Source organism: Pantherophis guttatus, chromosome 1, assembly GCF_059756535.1.
Source record: "Pantherophis guttatus breed Tessera chromosome 1, ASM5975653v1, whole genome shotgun sequence".
Lineage (NCBI taxonomy): Eukaryota > Metazoa > Chordata > Lepidosauria > Squamata > Colubridae > Pantherophis > Pantherophis guttatus.
The window spans coordinates 165,129,762-165,157,400 of NC_142063.1; the positions used below are offsets into that span (position 1 = coordinate 165,129,762).

General features: G+C 39.1%; 1 long non-coding RNA gene across 1 annotated transcript; it reads left to right on the forward strand.

Annotated features, from left to right (window-relative positions):
- Window positions 1-4,716: 4,716 nt before the first annotated feature.
- On the forward strand, window positions 4,717-21,028 carry LOC148116611 (uncharacterized). Its single transcript, XR_015733691.1, has 2 exons — window positions 4,717-5,473; window positions 19,550-21,028. It is a non-coding gene; the product is annotated as an uncharacterized LOC148116611 (long non-coding RNA).
- The last annotated feature ends 6,611 nt before the right edge of the window (window positions 21,029-27,639 follow it).

The window sequence follows — 27,639 nt, forward strand, 5'->3', positions numbered from 1 at the left end:
CAAATACCTGAGGAAAGAAAGAAGCAAAAGGCAAGGGAGAAAGAGAAAGATACACCCAATTGAATGCAGAATACTAGAGAATAGCTAGAAGAGATAAGTATACCTTCTTAAATGAACAGTGCAAAGAAATAGAAGAAAACAATAGAATAGGGAAGACCAGAGATCTCTTCAAGAAAATTGGAGATATGAAGGGAACATTTCATGCAAAGATGGGCATGATAAAGGACCAAAATGGCAGGGACCTAACAAAGGCAAAAGAGATTAAGAAGAGATGGCAAAATTACACAGAAGAACTATACAAGAATGAGCTTAACATCCCTGATAACCATGATGGGGTGGTCACTGACCTTGAGCCAGACATCCTAGAATGTGAAGTCAAATGGGCCTTAGGAAGTCTGAGCAACAACAAAGCTAGTGGAGGGGACAGTATTCCAGCTGAGCTTTTCAAAATCTTAAAAGACGATGCAGTAAAAGTGCTACACTCAATTTGCCAGCAAATTTGGAAAACTCAACAGTGGCCACAGGATTGTAAAAGGTCAGTTTACATTCCAATTTCAAAGACAAGCAATGCCAAAGAACATTCATACTACCGCACCATTGCATTCATTTCACATGCTAGCAAAGTTGTGCTCAAAATCCTACAAGCTAGGCTCCAGCAGTATGTAGACCAAGAACTACCAGAAGTACAGGCAGGATTTTGAAGAGGCAGAGGAACTAGAGATCAAATTGCAAACATATGCCGGATCATGGAGAAAGCTAGGGAATTCCAGAAAAACATCTACTTCTGCTTCATTGACTATGCTAAAGCCTTTGATTGTGTGGATCACAACAAATTGTGGCAAGTTCTTAAAGAGATAGGAGTACCAGACCATCTTATTTGTCTCTTGAGAAACCTATATGCAGGTCAAGAAGCAACAGTGAGAATTGGACATGGAACCACTGATTGGTTCAAATTTGAGAAAGGAGTTCGGTAAGGCTGTATACTGTCGCCCTGACTATTTAACTTATATGCAGAGCATATCATGAGAAAGGCGGGGCCAGATGAATCACAACTTGGAATTACCGCTGCTGGGAGAAATATCAACAACCTCAGATATGCAGATGATACCACTCTAATGGCAGAAAGTGAAGAGGAACTAAAGAGTGTCTTGATGCGAGTGAAGAAGGAGAGTGCAAAAAGTTGGCTTGAAACTCAACATTAAGAAAACTAAGATCATGGCATCCAGTCTCCTCAATTCCTGGAAATAGATGGGGAAGAAATGGAGGTAGTGACAGATTTTATTTTCCTGGGCTCCAGGATCACTGCAGGTGGGGACTACAGCCAAGAAATTAAAAGATGCTTGTTCCTGGGGAGGAAAGCTATGGCAAATCTAGACAGCATACTAAAAAGCAGAGACATCACCATGCCAACAAAAGTGTGTATAGTTAAGGCTATGGTTTTCCCAATTGTATGATTGTGAAAGTTGGACCAGAAGGAAGGCTGAGTGCCAAAAAATTGAGGCCTTTGAACTATGGTGCTGGAGAAGACTCCTGCGAGTCCCTTGGACTGCAAGGCGATCAAACCAGTTAGTCCTAGAAGAGATCAACCCTGACTGCTCTTTAGAAGGCCAGACCCTGAAGATGAAACTCAAATACTTTGGCCACCTAATGAGAAGGAAGGAGAAGAGCCTAATGCTGGGAAATATTGAGGGCAAAAGAAGAAGGGGACGACAGAGAATGAGGTGGCTGGATGGAGTCACTGAAGAATCGGTGTGAGCTTAAATGGACTCTGGAGGATGGTAGAGGACAGGAAGGCCTGGAGGAACATTGTCCATGGGGTCGCGATGGATCGGACACGACTTCATGACTAACAACAAGAACAATTGGTAATGATAGTCACATCGTGCTCAGGCAGAATTTCTAAGTAACCTTACAAGAGGTTTAAAGGTAGAATGAGGGTATACACTCTAGACTATTTAGTGAATAGAAAAAATAAATAAAAAGATATTTAAAAATAAATTTAAAAAGAAAATAGAGTATTTAGTAAAAAGAAAGTGGTTCTGTAAACACTGATAGTTATGCTGAACTAAATTCTTCTGCTGGTGAAATATTTTCTGGTAAGGGAAGACAATTGAAGACTCTTAAAAAATTTGCTCAAAGAGTTCAGTTGTTGAACTGTGGCTCATCTTGTGTTCACTGTATTTCCTTTTTTAAATAATTGCTTCATTGCACTGTGGAATACCAACAATAGCCAAGTACTGTGATATTGATACAATGAGAACTAGAATCTTTTAACTCTGCACATTTACCTTTTTTTAATTGTCTCGAGTGCTTTGACTGAATTCCAACGTTTATTTTTCTTGACTGCTGACTTTTTTTTGGTGTGCATGTGTGTGTATGTGTGTGTGTGTGTGTGAAGCTTTTCATTTTGATCTATAATTTACATTATCTAGATGGTAGCCTTTTGAAATCCTAGCCATATAAAGAGGGCTCCACCTGTGTTACACCATTGTTGGGCAGAGGTTTGTCACCTGAATATTCTTTTGCCATCAAGTTTTTGCCCACCACACTAAAAACTACTTAAAACTCATTGTGGTGGTGTCTTGTGTATAAAAGGGTTTATAAGATGGGCTGCTACATCTGATCAGCACGAAGTGTAGAGAAGCTATCATGGTACTTGAAATCAAAATGATTGTTTGTGGTTTCTTTGTGCTGGCCTTGGAATTACTGTTCAGAAAGCTTGGGGCAGGACAGGAATTATCTTAAATATCAACTTCCTCTTGAAACAGCTTGTTTCAGATTATATACTAAATTTAGATCATCATGCAGTACAAAATATCCTGTCTCCATTATCTGTTACTGATAACATTTTTCAATATAGGCAACATATCTGAACAAGTAGCAGTTGTTGTCAGATGTCTACTAATATGTTTTTTTTAAAAAAAAATTGCTACAAAGAAGCACCTCTTAAATACTTGTTCAAAAGATCCGGTTTAATTTAATGTTCCAGAACAGACTATAATTATATTATACCCTACATAATTGTACTATGAGAAAATTATCAGCAATTGGAAAAATCTTTCCTCATAACTTTTTTGCTACTTTTTATTACTCTCATTGCCCATGTTATGCTGTTCTGAAGTTGTCATGTTCATTTTGCAAACTGAGCATGATGAAAACTATTTTACAAAGAATATGATAAATATCCAGAATTTATGAAATTGATTCAGAATTAGGCACCCTCGTGACAGTTGTGCATTTGCTGCTGCGTTAAATAAAATTGGTAATTGTTTACTTACTTTAGTTCAACAGTTCTGGATTTAAGAGCCTGAAGGCTAGCATTTCACCGCTGGATCACAGTAAGATGCTTCAGATAAATCATATCAATATTTATTTACATCTATACAGATCCCAGCAACAGCTTTGAAGTGGAGTGAATAAATTAGTTCCTTCAAGCCAGACAGGATATCTGTAGCCCTTGTTGCATTCATCCATTTCAGCCTATTACGTTCTCTCCTGATGGCTTTATTCAACAATTAATTGGGTTTTTTACTTTTGATGAATGCTTTGTCCTTCTAATTCTCCATCTGCACAGATATTGTTGATTCCATGGACATTCTAGGAAAAGGTGAGAAAGAAGCTATTTTAGATTTGAGGTATTAAAAACAACAACTATTTTGCATAGTTTAAAAAGGACCGAACTCTTAAAAGATCGTTTAAAAAAGAACTTAAATTTGCTGGATTGTCCCCAAAGGTCTGTTAATGTGAAAAGATTTATCCCAGTCCCTAAATGGGGAAGGATGAAGATGCATGCAAGTTGCAGGCTGATGGATGACATCTACTAAAGTTTCACAAAGTAGAGAAAGAAAAGCATTTTGGGCAAAAGAAGATTAAGCATCAGCATCCAAACTGATGCTTAATTCCAGCAAGAGAATCAGAGTTCTGTAGCCTCAGATGGAGCTGTTGAGAATACCTTTCTAAAATAATAATCTCATTCTTATTTGAATTTGAATATTTGGATTTGAATACCGGTTCTGTGGCTTGGTGGGCATGGTTTGGCGGGCGTGGCAGGGGAAGGATACGGTAAACCCTCCATTCCCACCCCAATCCATTTCCTCCCAATCAGCTGAGACTTGGGAGGCAGAGAATAGATGGGGGCGGGGCCCAGTGGTGGGCTTCAAAAATTTTTACTACCGGTTCTGTGGGTGTGGCTTGGTGGGTGTGGCATGGCTTGGTGGGCGTAGCTTGGTGGGTGTGGCATGGGAAGGATACTGTAAAATCTCATTTCCCACCCCACTCCAGGGGAAGGTTACTGCAAAATCCTCATTTTCTCCCGATCAGCTGGTACTCAGGAGGCAGAGAATAGATGGGGGCGGGGCCAGTCAGAATTTTTACTACTAGTAGTTCGGTTCCCCAAACTACTCAAAATTTCCGCTACCGGTTCTCCAGAACTGGTCCGAACCTGCTGAAACCCACCTCTGGTGGGTCCAGTCAGAATTTTTACTACCGGTTCTCCAGAACTGGTCAGAACCTGCTGAAATCTACCTCTGATTTGAATACTGTTGTCTTACAGACTACAGACTTCTCCTGATGTTACAGTATTTTGCCTGTCAGGGTGCTAAAGTAATACACAGAAATGTATGTAGCAAGAAAAAGAAAACCTGTTTAAATCACATTAAGCAAAGCTGCAGGCAAAAATAAATGACAAAGTATGTGCATGCAAATAGTGAAAAACTCAAAAGTGATGGAAAGGATTTGTGACTGGACACATGTAAAACTAGACAGCGTGATTCATTTATACCTAGATTGGGGGTGATGGGGGTGGGGTGGTGGTGGTGGAATATTATGTAGCTCTCATGTTATCTGTTTAGAAGCCTCTGGACTATCAAGACAGTGAGAGAAAGAAGCATCAGTTCCCATTTCAAGAAAGCAGTGAAGAAAGATAGGAAACTTTATGAACTTAGTTCCAGTAGCAACGGATATGGCAGTGGAAGACCTGAAAGATCATGTTAGAGACAAGTTGTCATGGAAAAAGTGGACATTCAAACTGGCTTGAATGATGTTTTAATGATGTTTTAATAATTAGAAAATAACATACAGATAATAAACCAAGAGAGTAACCTGTGTAATTTCTCTCTATTGGACTTACAAAAGAGAGTGGTTAAAGCTTTGAAGAATCTTTAGAGAAGGAATAAAAAAGAAAGAAGAAATGAAAAGAAATTAAGTTCTGTGACATTATTTGAATGGACTAGAGATTAAGATTTTAGAAGCAAAAATGGGGGAGGAATATAAAGTTGGTTTAAAATAGATACGTTGTTATTTCTGGTAATCCTTAATGGACTTTGGTTAACTCCAGGACTCAAGTGACGAAGCTTTACAGTATTTATAGATAAGAGAAGGGTTAGGGGAAGAAGAGATCACTTGTTATAATTTAAGCTTTGCAATTAAGAGGAATTGAAAAGTTATCAAAATTGTTTATATTTGGATAAAGGAGGTGAGTCATTTGTTTATATATTTTTCTTTTTCTTGACGGTATTCTTACTTTTCTTTTTTCTTTCTATTCTTTATTTTCTTTTTCTCTCTCTTGCCTTAGCACATTTTACTCTCTATTTTTCCATTTTTTTTCTTTTAGATTGTATTAGTTTTAACTATTGCAATTATAATCTTTAATAAAATTACTTTTAAAAATGAAAAAGAATTAAAGTTTTTAAAAATAATCCTCTTACATAATATTAAGTCATTAAACTATAGCACATGTCATTAACTGAATAGCATTTTTAATATCGTACATTATCTAGTAAATGCTTTTAATTTTTTGTTGATTTTGTAATACTGTTTAATAGAGAGAACTATTTAAAATGAGTTCATGAAAAATCTTTTGGGGGAGGCTTTCTGTCACACTGCTGTGCACCCAATATAACATGGCAGCATTAGTATGAATAAGCTGCATAAAATCCTTCTACTGTATAGGTGAAGTTTAATAGTCTCTTCATATAATTGCTATGAAAATTCAAGGAAGCCTTGCCGAACAAAATACATTTAATTGAGTAAGTGGAAGTAGCAGAGGCATTAAGTGAAAATGATTGTGCGGTATTGAAGTTCTTGATTTTAAGGGAAACTACAATTGAGCATAATCAAATGGGTTGCTTAGAATAAAAAAAGTAAATTTTGATAAACTGAAAGCGATAATAAGTAGCATTCCGTGGCAGGAATTCATGCTGATATTTAGAAATCCTGGAGACTAGATGAAGTATCAAATATCTAAAAGGAAGACAGTTTGTACAATGTGTATGTGTGTGTTGTTGTTGTTGTTGTTGTTGTTGTTGTTGTTGTTGTTGTTGTTTTGAAAGAGGGGATGGTGTAATATCCAGGGAACCACAGATCAGTTAGGCTAGGAAAATTCTGGAAGAGATTGTCAGGTATTCTTGGTCAGAATTCAGCAGAAAATCACAGATCTCCTCAGCAATTCACTTGGCTTGGCTGAAGGCTTAGTGTCTGAAGACTTGGCCATATTAGTAATTTAGCATTAGCTAAGCCATATTAGTAACTTCAGTATAGAAAAGAATGGAACTAACACATCAATTGATTACCTCCCTGCAGGTACCAAGATGGAAATTTCTTACATTCTTAAGGTTTTAAGGTTAAGTGTCCTTCTTCCCACTCTTCTGAATTAACACACAATTGGGACAATAATTAGTTTACTTGTGATAAGAAAGCCAAGTAATAATTGAACATTTCCATAACAGCCATTCCTGCTTTGCCTATCTTAGCTTTTACAAAGATCAATCTGTAGATGCTCTGAAAACAGTGTGGTAATTATCAGAAGTCAGCATGGATTTCTCAAGAACCAAACTTGTCAGACTAATCTTATCTAATTTTGAATGGGTAACTTTCCTAATAGATTATAAGAAACCTTCAGATATAATATATCTTGATTTCAGCTAAGCCCTTGACAAAATAACTCATGGCATTCTAATTAGCAAGGCAAAGTGTAGACTGGATGTCAGGATAGTTAAATGGATATATTGCTAGATGAAAAACCATAGAGTTCTTATCAATAATTCTTTCTTCATCAAAGAAAGTTAGCATGTGGGTTCAGTCCTGGATTCTGATTGTTCAACAGGATTGTTAATAACTTGGATGAAGAAATTGAGAAAATTTATTTATTTATTTATTTATTTATTTATTTATTTATTTATTTATTTAAATTTTTATACCGCCCTTCTCCCAAGGGACTCAGGGCAGTGCACAGCCAACTATAAAACACATATATCCATAAAATTTAAAAAACACTATGTTTAAACAAAAACATATTAAATAATCTGGCTCCAATATTATTAAAAACTAAAACAAACCATTAAAATTCATGTGTAAGCCAGCCCAGCTTGTTGAAACAATAATGTCTTGAGGGCACGGCAAAAGGTGCGTAGGTCAGGGATCATATGTATCTCCAGGGGCAATTCATTCCAGAGGGCAGATGCCCCCACAGAGAAGGCTCTCCCCCTGGGGGTTGCCAGTCGACATTGTTTGACCGATGGCACCCTGAGAAGTCCCTCTCTGTGGGAGCATATTGGCTGGTGGGAGGCTATCGGTGGCAGAAGGCGATCTCACAAGTACCCAGGTCCTAAGCCATGGAGCACTTTAAAGATGGTTACCAGCACCTTGAATCGTACCCGGAAGACCACAGGGAGCCAGTGCAGCTCACACAGGAGAGCGCCACATGGATGCGCCGTGTCACTCCCATAATCACCTGCACAGCTGCATTCTGGACCAGTTGGAACCTCCGAGTGCTCTTCAAGGGGAGCCCCATGTAGAGAGCATTACAATAGTCCAGACGGGAAGTGACGAGGGCATGAGTGACCGTGCGCAAGGAGTCCTGGTCCAGAAAGGGACGCAACTGGTGGATCAGGCAAACCTGATAAAAAGCCCCCATGGCCACAGCCGTCACATGATCTTCTAGAGACATCCATGCATCCAGGAGGACACCCAAGTTGCGAGCCCTCTCTGAGGGGGCCAAAATCTTACCCCCAATAGTCAGCGATGGAATCAGCTGGCTATAACGGGACACCGAAACCACAGCCACTCGGTCTTGGAGGGGTTGAATCTGAGCTTGTTTCTCCCCATCCATATCCACACGATCTCAAGGCATCGGAACATCACATCAAGGGCATCATTGGAGTGGTCCGGGGTGGAGATGTACAGCTGAGTATCATCAGCGTACTGATGGAACTTCACTCCAAAACCACGGATGATCTCACCCAGCAGCTTCACATAAATGTTGAACAGGAGGGGCAAGAGGACCGACCCTTGCGGCACCCCACAAACAAGGCGCCTCGAGGTCGACCTCTGTCCCCCTGCCAACACAGACTGTGTACGGTCAGAGAGGAAGGAGAACCACCACAACACGGTGCCCCCCACTCCTAACCCCCCAACCGGCGCAGCATGATACCATGGTCGATGGTATCAAAAGCTGCTGAGAGATCTAATAGGACCAGGACAGAGGAACAACCCCTGTCCTGAGCCCTCCAGAGTTCATCAACCAATGCAACCAATGTCGTTTCCATGCTGTAACCCGGCCTGAAGCCCGACTGGTATGGATCTAGATAGACAGCTTCATCCAGGTACTGGGGAAGTTGTCGCGCCACCACACTCTCAACAACCTTCGCCACAAAGCGAAGGTTGGAGACTGGACGATAGTTTGCTAATACAGCCAGGTCCAGGGAAGGCTTCTTGAGGAGGGGCCTCACCACCGCTTCTTTCAAGGCAGAGGGGAAGAAACCCTCACTCAAAGAAGCGTTAATAATCACCTGGAGCCAGCCTCATGTGACCGCCCGGAAGGCCAGCACCAACCAGGAGGGACACCGGTCCAATAAACATGTGGCAGCGCTAAGTCTACCCAGAATCCTGTCCACGTCCTTGGGAGTCACATGGTCAAACTCCTCCCAGATAACACTCTCAAGACCCACCTCCATCACCCCATCTGAACCTATCCAATTGGAGACCAAGCCTTCCTGAATCTGAGCAATTTTATCATGCAGGTATTGCACAAAATCCTCAGCCCTACCCTGCAAGGGGTCTTCCCACGCTCCCAAATGAAGTAGGGAGTGGGTCACCCTAAACAGGGCGGCTGGGCGGTTATCTGCAGATGCAACAAGAGCGGAAAAATAATTAGATTTTGCCACTGTTATCGCCACTAGGTAGATCTTAATATGAGACCTCACCAGTGTTCAGTCAGATTTGGAACAGCTGGCCCTCCAATCACTCTCCAGGCATCTTTTCTGGCACTTCATCTCCCTCAGCTCCTTGGAAAATCAGGGAGCCAATTGGGATTGGCACCAGGTCAAAGGCCACAAAGGCATGACGCAGTCTAAAGCTCCAGTGGCTGCCCTATCCCAGGCGGCCACCAATTCTTCAGTCGAGTTGTGAGGCAGAGCCTCAGGGAATGGCCCAAGCTCCATCAGGAACCTATCCGGATCCATCAGGAGCCTGAGATGGAACCACCTAGTCGGTTCCAACTCCCTGCGGCAGAGGGTAGCGGCTCGAAAGTCTAGTTGAAGGAGTGAATGATCTGACCATGACAAGGGCTTGATGGCTATATCCCCTGTTTCTAGATCATTCAGCCACTGACCAGAGACAAAAATCAAGTTCAGAGTGTGTCCACCCGTGTGAGTAGGGCCTTGAACTAACTGGGTCAGGTCCATGGCCGTCATGGAAGCCATGAACTCCCAAGCTGCCTCTGACGTTTCACCGACAGATGGCAGGTTGAAATCCCCCATGACCATAAGTGTGGGGATATCCACCACTACCCCGGTTATTACGTTGAGCAGCTCGGCCCGGGCTACCGCTACATGGCAGGGAGCTAGGTATGCAATCAGCAAGCCCATCTGCACCCCACAACCCCACTTCACAAGGAGGGACTCACATCCGACTATCTGAGGTACAGTGGCCTCCCTCGGACAAAGACTTTCCTTTATAATAGCCACCCCCCCCACCCCTACCCTGAGCCCTAGGCTGATGGAATGCGTGGAAGCCTGGTGGGCACATTTCAACGAGGGGAACCCCCCTCCCAGCCCAACCAGGTCTCCGTAGTACCCGCCAGGTCACTCCTCCCTCTTGAACAAGGTCATAAATGAGGGGGGCTTTGTTTATCATGGACCTGGCATTGCATAGCATCAGCCGGAGACCCAGGCCCTGAGGCTCTGTGCAACCCAGGGAACGAGAGATGCATTGGGGACCGGAGTGCGCAATCGCTCGCAAACAGCAAGTGCGCACTCCTGAAACATGATATGGCCCCCTGCTACCGCCATATCTGGCCCTCTCACCCACAGTACTGATTAAACAGCCCTCACCCTCATTTGGTAAATGCTTACCAAATTTGCAGCTGATCCAAAATTTGATAGGATTGATATTGCCTATGAACAGAAATAACATAGAAAGAGAAACTGGACAGGTTTGAGAGATGGATTGGAAATAACCAAACAAATGTCAAGAGACACTAAAGCACATATGTTTATTTTGGGAGTAGAAATCAAACATACAATGCAAGCGGCATTCCAGGTTTGGCAATAGTACTTGAAGAAACAATCATGGAAATTGCAAACTGACTATGAATCAGAAGTATGATGTTGCTTCACAAAAGGCAAATACATTTTTAGACTTCAATAGAAAATAAAACCAATTATGCATAATTTTTGGCACCACATTTTAAAAATTCAAACCACCACAAAGGGGTAAGGTAGAAATGAAAGAATCGGCAGGACATAGAATGAAAGTGCAATTCTGAATAAATCTTATAAAAAGCAATAGTTGGACAATAGAAGCAAATATCCATAATACACTTTCACTGAATATGTTTAAATAGAGGCTGAAGAAGTATTTATCGAGCATGCTTTGATATTCTGGACAAAAGAGATTTTCCTTAGCTAAATTGAGATTACCATTCGAGGAAGGTGTCTTTCATTTATCTAGCTTGCAAAAACATCATTGGACCAATATTTTATCAACCATCTGCTTCTGGAATGAAAATATAATTGAATGTTACTCCTTATGCATTAAGTCGGAAAGTTACTATTTAGTTCCTTTGCAAACATAGAATGTGCTTGGGATAACATATAATAGAAAAGGTCCTTTATTTCCAGGAGTGCAAGCAGTGACAAATCTTTGGGTCACAATGAGACAAAGATTGAATCGTGATTGAATGTGCACTGTTAGGAGCAGTGGAGGGAGAGTTTTGGCAACACAGTTTTCTCAAAAAGAGGCCCAGATTAAGAAACTGCACAATCCCAAACTGGGTAGAGAAAGAAGGCTGAACTTCATGATAGCCACACCCTAGAATCTGTCAAGGTATATCTAATAGGTTAGAAGGCTATAGCTTTAGTTTGGCAAGATTCTGTCCATTAGGTATATGATGTAATGTAATGTTGAACTATATACCAAAGCTTTGGAATCTGACTGCTTATTATGAATTATGTTTCTATCAAGAATGAGAGGTTGCTAAAAAGAATAGTACTGAAAAGTTGGATAATTTATTCCAGATGTCAAGGAATAATTGTGATCTATCTGTTTTGGAAAAGGTAATATTTTCTACTAATCAAAGGTTGATTACCATGCCAGAAATTTTGTGATATTTTATTTGTACTGCTCATGCTATAATAGTGAATTCCTTGCTATACCAGTTACTAATGATAAGAGTAAAATATAAAATGGAGGAGTGTCTTTTCTTGTTCCTTTTCTTTCTTTTATATTTTTAGTTTGTTTTATTTTAATATTTTTCTTTAAGATTAAAGACTGCATTTATAGGAATTCTGGCATTGAGCAAGGAGTTGTACTCAGTGACCTAAACATCTTCTTTCAACTATATCATTCTATGCTTCTATGGGAAGAGTAAGAGTCTTTTATGAATAGACATAAAGATTAGTGATGGTAATGGTTGAAGAATTCCTAGAGAGTAAGTTCTCATTGAGATTAAAGATGAACAAGACATGGGAATAATTCCATTACATATAGTGATATAGGACTACGAAGTGAAACAATGTTTAATGTCTGACACTAGAAGTAACAGCTATTATATCTAAAGATAAAGCAAAGGTTAATAGATAATAGATAGAGGACTGAGATCTTAACCTTACATTTGTTTTCATGGAGCATAACATGAACCTTCATTATTCTGCTTGATCAGATTCTTTATTATCTTCTGAAATCCATTTGAATTATTAGAAATATCTTCAGTGCATTGTGATAAAGTTTTACCTACCGTCTCCCACAGATCTGGAGATTTATCAAAGCTGTTCCTTTCCTACCATTATCATCCAAGTTGTTCAGTGAAACCAGCATTAGTGTGCACTACTCCAGTCCCAACATTAGAAAAGATTCATCACTATGAAGTTTAAGACTGCCTTTCCCTGAGATGTTATAAAAGTTATATAAAATATTGAAAAGATGCAAAGATCAATTTATCTAAGTCAGATGATATTGTTGCAATTATACTCCCATGCATGGATTCCTTTGATCATGATTTATGATCATGTGTTATCAAATCTGTGGTGACTCTTAGCAACCACATAAATAAATATATCTATCCCCAACCAGGTCCTTCAGCTCTTCCAACAGTCTTCTTTTTTCCTTCTATCCCTCAGTCATAATTAGAGTTAAACATTGTGAGGAACAGAGAAGATGACACAGGTAGACACATAAATGTTTCTCCAACAGTCTCATTGGCCAAGTGCTTGGAGAGATCTTGTCATGTTCTACATGAAAATGCAATGTGTGTGCTTAAAGAAATGAAATTCCAAAAAGAAATACCCTTGCAATTCCATCTTCCTCTAATTCACATGTGCATTTGTCTGGTCATATGCAAGTTGATATGAGTGGTTCTTCTGACAAGCTACAAAAGTGTCAAGGATTGTTCTTTTTTTTTTGGGCCTTGAAATACATGCTAGGATGAATAAAGACAAGAACCTGGAGAAGGATGAGGATAAGCATTCATCTAAATGGGAAGGCAGCTATCTGTAAACTTTCAGACAAAATGCCAATTTTGTTACAATTTCAAATTCATTTTGCAAAGTCAGAAATACATCAGCTTAACTAGGGGTGAAATTTAAAAAAATTCCCCTACTGGTTCTGTGGGTGTGGCTTGTTGGGAGGTCATGTGACTGGGTGGGCGTGGCCAACTCGACATCACTCACATCTAGGGGCTTCTCACCAGCCCCTCCCCTCCCAGCCACTCCTTGTTGCGAATGGCAGGAAAATGGGGAGGGGAATATTCCTGCCTAACGTCCTTCCCTTGGTCTGTGCTGAGATTGAGGAATGGATGACAGGCAGGAAAATCCCCTTCCCCATTTTCCTGCCTTTCACAAAAATGGCTCCATTCCAGCTGCTCTCCCCCATCCCTCTCCCTCCTGGGGACTACCTTAAAAGGGACAGGCTGCATCAGCTCCATTGTCAATGGAGGGAGAAAAGTTAGCATTCTCTTTGCTGCATTTAACATTGAATTCTGTGGCAGAGAGAATGCTAACTTTTCTCCCTCCATTCAGAACAGAGCTGCTATTCCCTTTATGGTTCCCTCCTGGCCCCCTTCCTCCTGGGGACTACCTTAAAGGGACAGGCTGCAGCAGCTCCATTCTGAACGGAGGGAGAAAAGTCAGCATTCTCTCTGCTGCATTTAACATTGAATTCTGTGGAATATCAAGTGGCCGGAAGAGGTGAGGGGCGACCGGCCAGGCGTGGATGGGGCCAAGGAGGGGTAATTACTACCGGTTCGGTGACCTGATGCCCATAATCCCTAGCGGTACGCCCTAACCAGTCCAAACCGGTAGGATTTCATCCCTGAGCTTAACCCCACAAAATCTGCTAGTGTCATGAGATATCAGAGGCCTGGAACAGCTTTCCAACTTGTGCAGAATCCTCTTGTGTAAGAATCCTGTGAGCCCACACTTGCCAGCATATGAGGATCAAAAATAGGTATGTGGGTCTTACTTTTTTCCCCTTTTTTCTCTCCCTCAGCATGTAAGCTGTTTCTGGATGCCAAAAAGATTAGAGCCTATAAAACAAGTATTAGTAACCAGCTTCTAAAAGCACAAATCAAGAAACACATCCCAGTAATGTAGGAGATTTAGCAGGGAGTGAAACAGAACTTCTCATTGATCTGTCCACCCAAATGCTCAAAGAAGCTGTTGTATCACTCAGTACAGTTCAGTTTCTTGAACATATTGAGTTTGAAGGCATAACTGCATAGATGTTTCTAATACAGTACATCCTTGTCCAGATTTCCATAATGAACCTACTGTATACATTAAATTACATTTGATCTAACTGTGCTGCAAATGCTTCACAGAAAGCATCTCTATGAGATGAATAAATTAATTAGGGTGTTCATACAATGCACACATTATTCATTATGTGAATTGCAAACTGTAGTTGCCCCATAGCTGGAATTTGCAGTTTGGATCAAAGGTGGGCATCTTGTTTGAGTTGAGCTCAACTCCTAATTACTTCATAGATACATTCCTGCAGTGTTTTTTTTAGCAACAATGCAGAGGAGTCTCTTTCTTGCATTCTTCCCTGATCTTTTCTTTTTTATGTTTCAATCTAGTCCATAACCCTGTAAATTCTCAATGGTCCTAATCAGATCAGATCTGATCTGATCTTACTGCCACCAAGGTGAATGCATTTTGGATACTTTATACCAGGATTATTATTTTTTTATTAACTGCAGCGCAGCAAGCAAATCTTTGTCTGATTTTTGAAAATCTTCCTTGGGGAAAGAAATAAATATCACATCAACTTTATTCTTAGGTATGTTTGATATTTTAACAAAATATTTTTAATTGAAGTGTTAAGAATTTCAGATAGATAGATAGATAGATAGATAGATAGATAGATAGATAGATAGATAGATAGATAGATAGATCCACATATAGCTGTACCTCATCCTATGATCTTCTGAGACCGGTTGGATATGATACTTTAAGGCATTAGGCAAGAAACCAGGAGAACAAAGTATACAGTAATTATTACATGAAGTGAAAAAACTTTCTATTTATACAGTAAATCTTTAAATAAAGGTAAAGGTTCCCCTCGCACATATGTGCTAGTCTGGGTGTCAGCAACCCGCGGCTCTGGAGCCGCATGAGGCTCTTTGGGCCCTCTGCTGCAGCTCCCTGTCCCATCACTGGCTGGCCCCACCCCTCCCCTCCCAGTCACTCTCGCCTGGCCTTGGAAATCCAAGAGGTACAGAGAGAGGGGAAGAGAGGGGGAGAGAGAGACATAGATACACACAGAGAGAGATACAGAGAGTGGGGGAAAAGGGAGAGTGGGCACAGAGAGGGGGAAGAGAGAGAGACAGAGAGGGGGGAGAGAGAGAGACATAGAGAGATACAGAGAGAGGGGGGAGAGAGAGAGAGAAAGAGAAAAAAGGGTTTTGTGGTTCCTGGTGTTTTTTAACAACCAGTTCTCTGCCCTAAGGACCTGCTGGGTAGGTGTAGCTAGGGTATGTATATCATGTGACTGGGTGGGAGTGAGTGATGTGGAGTTGACCACGCCCAGCTAGGTTTTGTGGCTCCTGGTGGTTTTTTTTTTCTGTGAGAAACGGGTACAAATAACTCTTTGAGTGTTTAAGATTTCAGACCCCTGTGCTAGTCGTTCCTGACTCTAGGGGACGGTGCTCATCTCTGTTTCAAAGACGAAGAGCCAGCGCTGTCCGAAGACATCTCCTTGGTCATGTGGCCTGCATGACTAAGCATGACCAAAGGTGCATGGAATGCTGTTACCTTCCCACCAAAGGTGATCCCTATTTTTCTACATGCATTCAAACTGCTAGGTTGGCAGAAGCTGGGACAAGTAATGGGAGCTCACCCCACTACACAGCACTAGGGATTCAAACTGCTGAACTGCATACGTTTCAATCAACAAGCTCAACGTCTTAGTCACTGAGCCACCATGTCCCTTTTAAATCCTTAAATAGATTTGCTAAATTTCTCATTTCATTGAGAAATAAAATGCATCTCTGAAAAGTTAAGTATTTTCTCTTGGTATTGAATTGAAAATGATAATAGAAATCCAACAGCTATGCAGGCCCATATATTATACACAAACACACACACACAAACTTGATCTTAGTTCTAGAATTACTGTCATATACTTGCATTTTGTTCCTTAAAAATAATACTAATTTTGTGTGTTGTGGCCTATCTCACTTAGCTGTATGCTGGTTGGTCTAGATAAAGTCATGATAAAGTTCAAGCAGAGTGTTTTGGATCTACTGTATGTGTAAAAAGATAGTTCGAAAAGTTTGTATCTTTGCTGTTTATCTGGCAAGTGCTTCTTTAAGTTACACCTAGATGTTTTATCCTGCCTTTCCTTCAGTAGTGATAAATGATAGGTAATATTCCCTACAGGTGCTGAGATCCCAAAGTTGAATCTGGTACACATGCTACTATATTTCCCCTTTATCATCTTCAAATTATTAAGCTACTTGTGAGCAAGTATTCCCACCTATCACACAGTCTGCAAACATAGATCAACATAAGATCAATGTACCATAACAATGCATCATAACATTCAAGAAGATCAATGTAGATCAAAAAGTCAACGTATCAAAGAAGATAAAGATCAGTGTATCATAACATTCAAGAAGACTGATTTTCAAAGTATAATAACAGCTAAAATGGATAGAATGGGTTATAAAGACTGTCTGTTTCTAAAACAGATTGTCATCCTACAAATGTCTGAGCAAATGGTCAGTCCTTCAGTTGTCATATAAAAGAGAGCAAAAATGTGAGCAAGAAGATAAGGCTCATACATATATCACCCAGCTTGTCTTCTGAGGTCTGCTGAATTCAAACATGGAAGACAGGCATAGGAAAAGGGGAGATATTCTTGTCTACCTATCCAACCTCACTTGAATCCCTCATAAAAGTGTCAGACCATTATTTAAAATGTGAGATAATTTTCATAAGAAGGCAGCTCCCAAAAGGTAACAGGAAGGAACCTTCTACCCCAAAGAGTCTTTGTGTTATCTCCATATAACAAAAGGGCTGTTTCAAACACTTCAGCACAAAATGAAAGTTGGTTTTGGTGTAGTCTGAGCAACTGGAAATGTTTGTCTGATAGATATGGTTTTGTCCCTAATTATGTTGCTAGGTCATGGCCACTGTGTTCATTAAGCTCCTCCCCACAGCCTCAGCTCTTGAACCCCACTTCTACAAAATGCTAGCTAGATTGAACTTCGAGCATAGGTTAGGCTCTGCAATCAAGGAAGAAAGATGATATGCTCTAGTTACCAACTGTGACCAGTTTCTCAACTGCAAATTAGCATCTTTCAGTGGGACGTGAATTACAACTGAAAATGTAATTACAGTTTAAAACAGTAGGTTTCCCAAGACTCTAGTGTGTCTAGAACTGCCTTGAAAAAATCCATTTATTTCTTTAGTGTATGTTAAATCAAGCATCACCAGGACTGTCTCATTTCTTGCCAGTGAATATGTTAATCGGAAGATAATCCAGTGGAAATTCATATACCTGAGGCTGATACAATCCACTGTATTAAGGAAAAGCCTCCATCCACCAATTTTGATTTATTCTTAATCATAGAAGATTAATATGGAATTTGGAGTGTAAGTTACACAGTTTATTTATGAGTTTTGCAGAAAAACAATAACAAAAGATTTGGTTGCAATATACACTATCTCTAAGTATGTGGTAAGGGAAGCAGTGGCTCAGTGGCTAAGACGCTGAGCTTGTTAATTGAAAGAGTCAGCAGTTCATCAGCTTAAATCCCTAGTGCCACGTAACGGGGTGAGCTCCCATTACTTGTCTCAGCTTCTGCCAACCCAGCAGTTTGAAAGCACGTAAAAAATTAAAGTAGAAAAATAGGGACCACTTTTGGTGAGAAGGTAACAATGTTCCATGCGCCTTTGGCATTTAGTCATGATGGCCACATGACCACAGAGCCGTCGCTGGCTCTTCGGCTTTGAAACAGAGATTAGCACCGCCCCCTAGAGTCGAGAATGACTAGCACATATGTGAAAGGGGATCCTTTACCTTTACCTTAAGCATGTGGTAGACTTGTATTTTAAAATAACTGTAGTGCTGCTACCAAAGTGTTCACCAAAATATGAAGTGGAAAGTACATGTTTTAGTGCCTGCAGGGATATAATTTGGATTAATCTGAAGGAAACAAGGAGGTGATGCTTGCTTTTCTCTTTACAATTACAATGGCAGAAGTGATCTCCTATAACATAGAATGTCCTTTACTTAGTGTCATTAAGAGCTCATTCCTCCACCCAACTACCACAATCTTATAGTGACCAAGTATAATACATGTATTATGGGTAGGGAAAGCAAGATAACGTGACACAAGGTTGCTACTTGCAGTTTTAAATCCCATTAATGGAGACAAAGAGATCCTAGAAGTGGGATTAAGAAAAGGTTACAAGAGCTAAGAGGCTAGGCAGTATACATACCTCATCCTACGTGTTATATGCTTTCTTACTTCAGTAAATGTTTAGGTTTTGTACACTGTTTTCACTCTTCTTGTATGCAAATCTCTTTTTTTGAAAAAAGAAATAGTAAATCAGTTGATCCATCTCAGTGCATGTGTATGTTTCTGTTATGTGCATCTATATATGAACAGTATTTGTGCTAAGCATCTTTGCAATTCTTTTCATGCACCTGGTGCAATAGAAAGATAATATTCAAGTTTCAGTCCTTTAACTAATAGTGACACAGAGAAGAAAATAAATGACATAAATAAATAAATACAAATAAAGGTCTTAACTGTTATGTGCATAACTATGAAGTAGCAGGTCATGCTGGATGTCATAGGGAGGTGTGATGCATCTCTACTGGAATTCATATGTGTCCATGGTCCCTTGTTCTCAGATGGTCCTTAGAACAGGGGCCTCTAACCTTTAAGCCTGGCGGACTTCAACTCCCAGAATTCCCCAGCCAGCAAAGCTGAATAGAGCTCATGAACAGAGTGAGTTACATAGCTAGAAGAGACAAAGAGAGACAGAGACATTCCTTCCTTTACTTTCAGGACTGTGGTAGGAAAAAGAAATGTCACATTTTTTTTAAAAAAGTCAAATGTTATTAGGACAGGTTTTTATTCCCCACTTCAAATACGTTTAGGGTGATATGTCATGTCCTGGGCCTCCAGGACACGGCATGACATCTAGAATATAGAAGTTTCCTATTAGTAAGAATTAAAATAAACAAACAAAAATATATATACAGCTATTTTGATTAGAAATATCTGCCTCTGTTCACATTAGGTCACTGCCTGTCCATCCTAAAATACATTTATAGACTTTGGGGATCTTTGCAGTGAACGGAGGATCAATTTGAAAGGGCTGGATTTATCTCAACATAAAAGCCTTGCCTGAAGCTTCCTACTATCACAGTCCCAAGCAAAAGCAACAGTGCTTGATTGGGGCAAACGTGAGGAAGTCATGTACCCTGAAATGTTTGAAATGTTGTGGCTGAAAGCAGAGGAATAAAACTAAGTGGGCCATCTCTCAAATAACATCAACTCTTTCAGAATCCCTGACATTTCTTCTCATATTTTGAACAGGTCATGGAGGAATTGACAGGAATGTCATGACTTTTTCAGCAGTCAAAAGGATAAAACCATTTACATCTTTCCATGCCACCAAGCCTCTGGTTTTTCTCCATTATGCGTATGCTGATGCCGTCAAAGAATTCTTATTTTGCGAATCCCTTTTGGAAACTATAAAGGCCATCAGCATCTCTGAAATGGGGGAAAGTTTCCTTGCCAAACAAAACTTTGTCTGGAAGGGGAAAAAAATGGTACTCTACACAGATGGAGCACCTGTGATGCTTGGCAATGCATCTGGTTTTGCTGCTTTGGTGAAGAAAGAAATTCTACGCATCATTGTGAGTCACTGCTTTCAAAATCAACATGTTTGGCATCAAAGGCTCTGCCAAAAATCCTGAAAGACATCTTTCCTACAGTAGAGCCATGAAAGTCATCAGGGCTTTGAATCACTGCCTCTTTGACAGCATTGTCAAGAAATGGGAACAGAATATGAAGCTCTTCTCTACTACACAGACATTTGCTCGTTTTCTGGAAGACAAACCTCTTAATATTTTTTGAGAAAAAAGCAACCCTCACAACGATTTGACAGAGAGTTTCATTCATAGCCTTACTTACTTGGCAAGAGTTTGGGTCCATATGATAACACTTGTTATTTTTTTATTCCAAGTACTCTAGTCACCACTTTGAAAGAAAAGATTGGAAGGGGACAACTGTGCAAACTTTCCAGTGCTGGTGATAATGTTTCTACAGGCTGGAAATGAAAATGATGAAGACATTTCAATTTTGCAGACAGAAGTATTGCAGCTATTGTGTATGGAAATACTGAAGAACTTTTTTGAAAGTTACTTCTGCTCACCTAACCTTAATGAATTCAACTCCAAAGGCAGGAGGGAGAGAGATAAATAATTATTAACCTCTATTCAGGGTAGCCTTAACTGACAATTAGCAAAACTCTGGAAAAAATAATGACTGTCTAGAAATGCTAATGCAAGTTGTAGATAACTAAAGTTGCTTTCAAGTTGACTTTGACTTCTACTCCTAGTAATTTACATGCACGTACTTTGACATCTTTTTAGCTGATACTAAAGTTATGATTTCCCTCCAAATAGGCTCATTCTGCTTAATTTTTTAAATCAGCCACATTGCCGTTTGCGAAGGCACAATGCAGGTAGTACAGATTTGATATTTGGATTGAAGGACATAAATTGTGAGGAAAAATTTCCATCTTCTTCAGGCTCTGTTTATCTATTTCATTTGTAAGCTTCTTTCCTGATGGCATGATATATATTGATTTACTTTTAAGGCTGACTAGCCTTATCCACGGTGAATGGTGCCTTGAGGAAAAGAGAAAATATCCACTTGTTCTCTGGTTAAAAAATTGGACAGACCTATAATGAAATATGGGGGTAGAAATTAAACAATCATATTATAGTTTTCAGATGTTGTTCACCCATCTTTCTTTGATGACATTAAATGATGCTAAAACAAACAAAACTCCACTTCTAAGATCATTATCATACTTTACAATTATCGTACCTCAGGAACTGGTTGAGGGCTTGGTTTGAGATTCTGGGTGGTCTTGTTGATATCAGTTCCAGCAGAAAAAGTCATTTTCTCCTCAGATAACAGATCTCTGTTTCCAAACTGTACCACCTCAGAGTGTTCTTAGGGGTTTACATGCTGTGATGCTCCTTAATACACAGCTAGTATTCTAAAAAAGAAAATAGTATCTCTTGCCTCTGCAGTAAGATGGCAGCTGTAGAAAACTAGAAAACTGGAGGAAAGGAAGAAAAAGGATAACTAAACTCTTCTCATTGACATTGGGGTGTCAAACTCGATTTCATTGAGGGCTGCATCATGGTTGTGCTTGACTTTGGGGCGTGGGCAGGGGGGAGTGGCCAGCTTGATGTCACTCATGTCGGGGCACCTATGGTGGCCCGAGCATTCTGTCAGTGAAAACGGGATCCCAAGCTCCGTTTTCAGCTGCCACAGCCTCCTGAAACCCTCTGCCAGCGAAAACGAGCTCCCTCCCGAGCTCCATTTTTGCTGGCAGAAGCACTGCAGACCTGTCCTTTGCTGTTTCCAGGGCAGCCCCATGGGCCAGATCTAAGCACCCCGCAGGACAGATCCGGCCCCTGGGCCTTGAGTTTGACACCCTTGTCTTAGAAAGATTATCTGTAGTCTTTGCTTAATGACTAGTTGCTTATTGAATATTCAAAGACACAATACACTAAAAAAAATACTTATGACATGTCCTCAGAGTTACAATTGCCACACCCTTCTCCCATGGTTACACTATTGCATTTTGGTTACTTGGCAGTTAGTCCTCATTTAAAACTGGTTGTAGTGACCTGTGGTCAAGTAACTATGTTTTGTTATTTTTAAAAATCATTTCCAGCTTGTGGTTCACTTACTGATCATGTGATTCAATTAACAACCATCATATAAACAGTCATAAAATAGTCAGGTCACCTGGTGACTTGCTTAAGAACCACAGTGAGTAAAATTTCAGGTTCAGGTATGGCTGTAAGTAAAGGACTACCTGTATTTGATTTTCTAAGAGCTAATCCAAGCATTTTTCCTGGTTTTCTGGTTATAGTACACAGGAGTATTGAAGCTAACCAGAGGCAGAGCATTTCCAAATACTTATTCTCTCTGGCAGTAAAACACAATAACTATTAACTAAATAATTTACATTTGCTGTCTGTTCAGGACACCTGATATTAATTCCCCTAGTCTGCCCAGTGACAAAAGTTTTACTGTATGTGGGTGTGAGCCTTTTTTTTTAATCTCTATTCAAGGGTGCAATTCAGAAACTAATGTTTCAGATGAATTTTAACCTTCATCATCATCATATTTATATACATTGGAACAATTATTCATTTATGGAGTGAAGGGGGATGTGCCCTAATATTTTAGAACATTTATTGTCATAGTAACAGTGATAGCTCTTCTTCAAATATAAGTTTGCTTTGTGGCAATTATCACTGAACCTCTTTTTAAGACAATATTTTCAAAAATTTCTTCCTAGCTCTACTCTATAAAGTATCTCATTTCCAAGTTCCATATTCCAAGCCATTTCTACTTGTTCAGCTTGGTTGTATCCATCCATCAATCAATCAATCAATGAATCAATCCACAAGTTACAGAACTCTTTCTTTCTTCTTTAAAACCAAATCCTAAAGAACAATATTTTAGAAAATATTTAATTTAACCTCTGACTTCCTTCCTTCCTTCCTTCCTTCCTTCCTTCCTTCCTTCCTTCCTTCCTTCCTTCCTTCCTTCCTTCCTTCCTGTGTGAGCAGCCATAACAATATAAGAACCAGATTAAGCTACTGCCATAGCTCCCACAATTTCAATTTATTGTAGGAACTACATCATTACTAGTTTTAAGGTTTAGAGGGAGTAGAGCAACATTATTAATGAATTCCTGATTGTCAAAGACCTCACCTCCTCCCCAGCAACTTCTACCCACTTGTGTGTCTTTCACTTCATATCCATCCATAGAGAGAGAGAAAAGTGAAAAGATGTTTGCTTATTCAGAGAAGAAAGTGAGCAAGAGGTAATACCTTGGAGAAGGAGGGCAGGTGGCTAGAGGGAATTTTTATTTTACCAGAGTAAAAATCAGCATGTTATTGACCTAACATTGACATTGGTAAACAAACAAACAAACAAACAAACAAAAAAAAAAAACCCAACCCTCAAAAATGATAAATCTGGACATTAAAAACTAAATCATCATTAAATATATACAAAATAGTGATTTGTTAACAATCAGGAACAGAAAACATGAATGTTTTTGATGAACAAGGCAACTAAAGTAAGGAAAGAGTTATGAACACTTCACGTAAATAAAGTGAAAAGATGCCTTTAGTGTGAGGAGCAAAATAAAAAGCAGAAAGATATTCAGTCACAAATGGGACAAGAGGAGCCTAATCTGCTTTTATCATCATCTGCATGAAAATGTTTCATAATATCAAACATTTTTATTTTTTTATTAGTATTATTATTTTGCAATTACTAACCCAGGTCAGCTCTCCTTTTGTTCTCCTTTCATAGGGGCTATGTGGCTTTTGGTATTTTTTATAGATGATTGTATTGTTGGGGTTTGCAAGGCTGAATAACTTGCAGACACAGGACCTGCTTTTAAGCAATACAGAATTCAATACTTTCAAAAGGAAATGCAGCTATAACTGGAACGAGCCATTGTATTTTTTCCTTTCCATCATTTTTATGGAAAAAAATGTATTTTCTACACAATGAACAATTTATAGATTCAGCGAGCACATTCAGGATCAGAGTCTAAGGCCTGTTAACTAAAAAAAGGCAGAAGGCAGAAAGCTATAAGAGGGGAAGAGAAAGGAAAAGAAGGGGAAAGAGGGAGGTTTGTGAGAAATGCATATGGATTAAAGAACATTACACATGGAACACATAACAATCTGTGTGCATGTATTTTAAGACTAGTCGGCAAAAATGGGAAGCAACCACTGTGCAGTTGGTGACATGTTAAGTGAATTACATTCTTCTCTAAGAACAGCTGGGCAAAAGGCATCCTTCTTACTTTTTTGCTGATTTAACTGCCATTAATGCAAGAGACAGAAAAAAATGGAGGGAAGGAAGCCAAACATCAATAACAAATTGTATTGATGAAAATAACTTGTTAATGTAAACAAGTTATTTTCATCAATACAATTTCTTGATGCTTGGGCTTCCTGCTTGAGTGGGAGATTGGACTAGAAGACTTCCAAGATCCCTTCCAACTATCCCTTCCAATAATATTCCACAGCTCATGCTATAAATCATTTAGTTTTGTTAATATACCTGTTAGTTGCTATACAGATATGGATATAGACATAATTACATATGTATATTCATACTCAGTACAAATTTGCAAAATGGACTGCCTGGTTCTTGTTAGCTTCAACATGACCCTTGCCTTACTACTGACATACATAATTTGCCCATAGGCAAAATAAAAAATACTCTTTTACTTTAGAAGGAAGCCTGTCTACTTTCAGAGGGAGGGAGGGAGGGAGGGAGGGAGGGAGGAAGGAAGGAAGGAAGGAAGGAAGGAAGGAAGGAAGGAAGGAAGGAAGGAAGGAAGGAAGGAAGATACTGAGTGTCTTAAGGGGCTAAGAAGGGTGTTGGGGAGCAAAGGCAAAAATAAATTTTGGTAAATGGTTTTTTTTTTTCATTGAGCACACCTTCCATGTCAGTTATTGCATGACATGCTTTGAAAATTCTATCAATGCTCTTCATCTCAGAAAAGTTATTGCTTTAGAACATAAGTTCTGTTTAAATTACCTTGGGCAAACTGGCTACCTGAGTTATACCAATTTATATTGGTGCTAACAATGCAAGTACTGTTCCCTTAAGATTTCTAATGACACATTTTAAAGAAAGTAATACAATATTGAACAAGCCTGGTCTCTAAAGACAAATATCTAAGAAAGTATTTAAAATTAAGTAATACTGTCCTTGATCCAATTATAAACTGAACTAATTTAAATATTGTCAATATCTTCCTTCTGCCAATCATTCAAATCAAAGTGATTGCATAGTTAGTTACCAAATTACTTAGAAATTGAACACTTTTAGTACCTAAGTGTCATTTTTGGTTTTCTTCCAAGGCAATTTTGTTAGCAATAACAAATGTTGGTGTTTAAAAAGACAACACAGAAACTTTAAAACATAAACCATGTAATAAATGGGAAAAGCTGCTATAAAAAGTCATTTTAGACATAATTGAGCAAAAAAAAAAAAAAAAAAAGGAAAGAAAAGAAAAGAAATGATGGTAGTGGCATATATAAACCCAGTAATTTTAAGATATTCCTGATAAAATGCATAGAAAAAAGTCAATCTGTGGCATTCCATTATTTGTAAATCAAATTCATGAAGCAAAATTGCATGTTTACTTAATGATATTACATGTATGTACAGTTATACTAATGGAAAAGCAAAGTATCAGACATCTTGGAAGCTGGGGATATTATTGGCAGTATCTCAGCTTCACATAAACGTCTGGGTTAATTATTGCCTAAGTTCACAACATAATAGAAAGGAAAGAAGAGGCTGGTTATCAGGTTCACAACATCTCATTTTATGGATTAGCATAAAGTTCATTAATAGTACTGTGCATTCCAAAGGCCAAACTGTGTCTGGCAGGGAGATTGGACAGCAAAATAAAAGAGTAGGAAAGTTTAAGATAATCTTTCCATTGCAGATGAACTGTTCGAACTCTCAAAGCTTTTTTATTAGAGGAAAAAGAAAACAAAAATACTGGCAGGATATAATATATATTGAATGTACGACATCTATGTCCTTAGAGCAGAGCAGGAGATTGGACCAAAGCTACTTCTTGATGACCAATGTTCTATCTATTCTCTCCTCAGCATAAAATAAATCTGAAATTGATATGAATTGTTCTGAGTATTTTGACACTATGATGCTATGAATATGGACTTGTTTATATGTTTAACTCATAAAGTTTGCAAAGAAAAAGCCAGATGTGTTCGTACAGACACTAGTTGAGCACAGAGGTCAATGATTGCTTATTTGTTGGCCAATGATTGCTTATTTGTTGGCCAGTGGTTGATTTCATCCCTTGGCCTTTGCCTAAAGACACATCTTGCTTATCAAAAATAAAAGAAAATGTATTCTCTTTAGTGTCTGTGTTATGTGTCTGAGATGTCTGTATTGATTTTGGTAGAACATATTTATTACTTTAAATATTCCTGTTCTGGGCTTGCACTTCTTTGTGGAATCCAAGCATACTCCTGCAATGGGATTCTAAGCTTAAGAGCAAGATGGAAATGTGAACCAAGAATTTGTTCACAAAAAGCACAAACTGACCTTGAAAGCACAAGATGGAAATCTGTTGTCTTTTTTGAAGTAGCATTGAAATAAACCCCAACCCCAGAGACAGAACTGCAGGAATAAGGATGTATCAACATTGCTCACATTTTTGGACCTCCGGTTTACATCATGGCGAGAACGGCTGGAAAATAGCAGAACTCCACTGGGCTCTGTGAAATGCAGCTGGCAACTGCTTGCTGGGAGACCCTACAGGGTTAAGCCTCCCTGGAGGGGAGGGGAGAAGGGAGAGGTGTTTCATTGATTGCCAGGAAACTGCAATTTCCTCGTTGATCCAAAGAAAGCTCTCCTGAATGGCAGCAGGGATGAAGGCCATTTTTGGTCAGTCACAAGCTGAGACAACCGGAACACTAAGATCCACTGCTCTGGAGCAGTGTGTGGACAGAGCAATGAAACTGGATGAGACAATTTCCAACTGTTACTTTAGAGGGTTAACCTAAGTTAAAAGTTTCAAAAAAATGATCTCCAAATGTTAAAAAAGCAGTGATTGGATTTATGGAGAAAGATTAAAGGCTAAAAACTAAAGAGGAAGATTAACGATTCAGAAGTAAAAGAAAAAAAACCCTAAAGGATGATTTGAAACATAGAAAGCCTGGAAACAACATTGTGAAAAATGACTATTGGGAGAAATTGTTTTTGCTAAACTCTATTTCTAACTCCCCTGACTGGATGACAATCAACTGATTCTGATTTTTACATTCTGTGCAATGCTGGAATTGGGAGCAGGGGAGCCATCTACTGGAGGAAGAAGATTACTGCAACGTGTATAATTTAAAAGAAAATGGGGAGAGAAGTAAACAATATCTGGAAAGCTGCTTGACCTTGACTTTATCTTAGTAGGTGATTTGGATGCTGGGAAGATTTGAAGATTCAGAAGTTGAATTAAATTAAACACTAAAACTCTATTGGAATGTACACTGAAAAGCGGTTTTGAAAGATTTGAAAGAACAAAAGAAGAAAAGATAAATAAGACTTTAAAATCTGGACAACTGGGAAGGTGTAAATTGAAAATTATAAAAACTGAAAAGCAAAACTAATAGAAAATTTGGGGACTTGGAGGAATAAGTTTGGGGTTGACCAAATCTTATTAACAAGTGATTTTTTTTCTAGAGTTTTCGGATATTGAAATAATGGGACATTAGAGGTATATTAACTTGTTACAAAATGACCCAGCAGGAGACAGTAAAGTTCTATGAAGAAATTCTAGAAATAGCAACAAAGAATTATAAGAA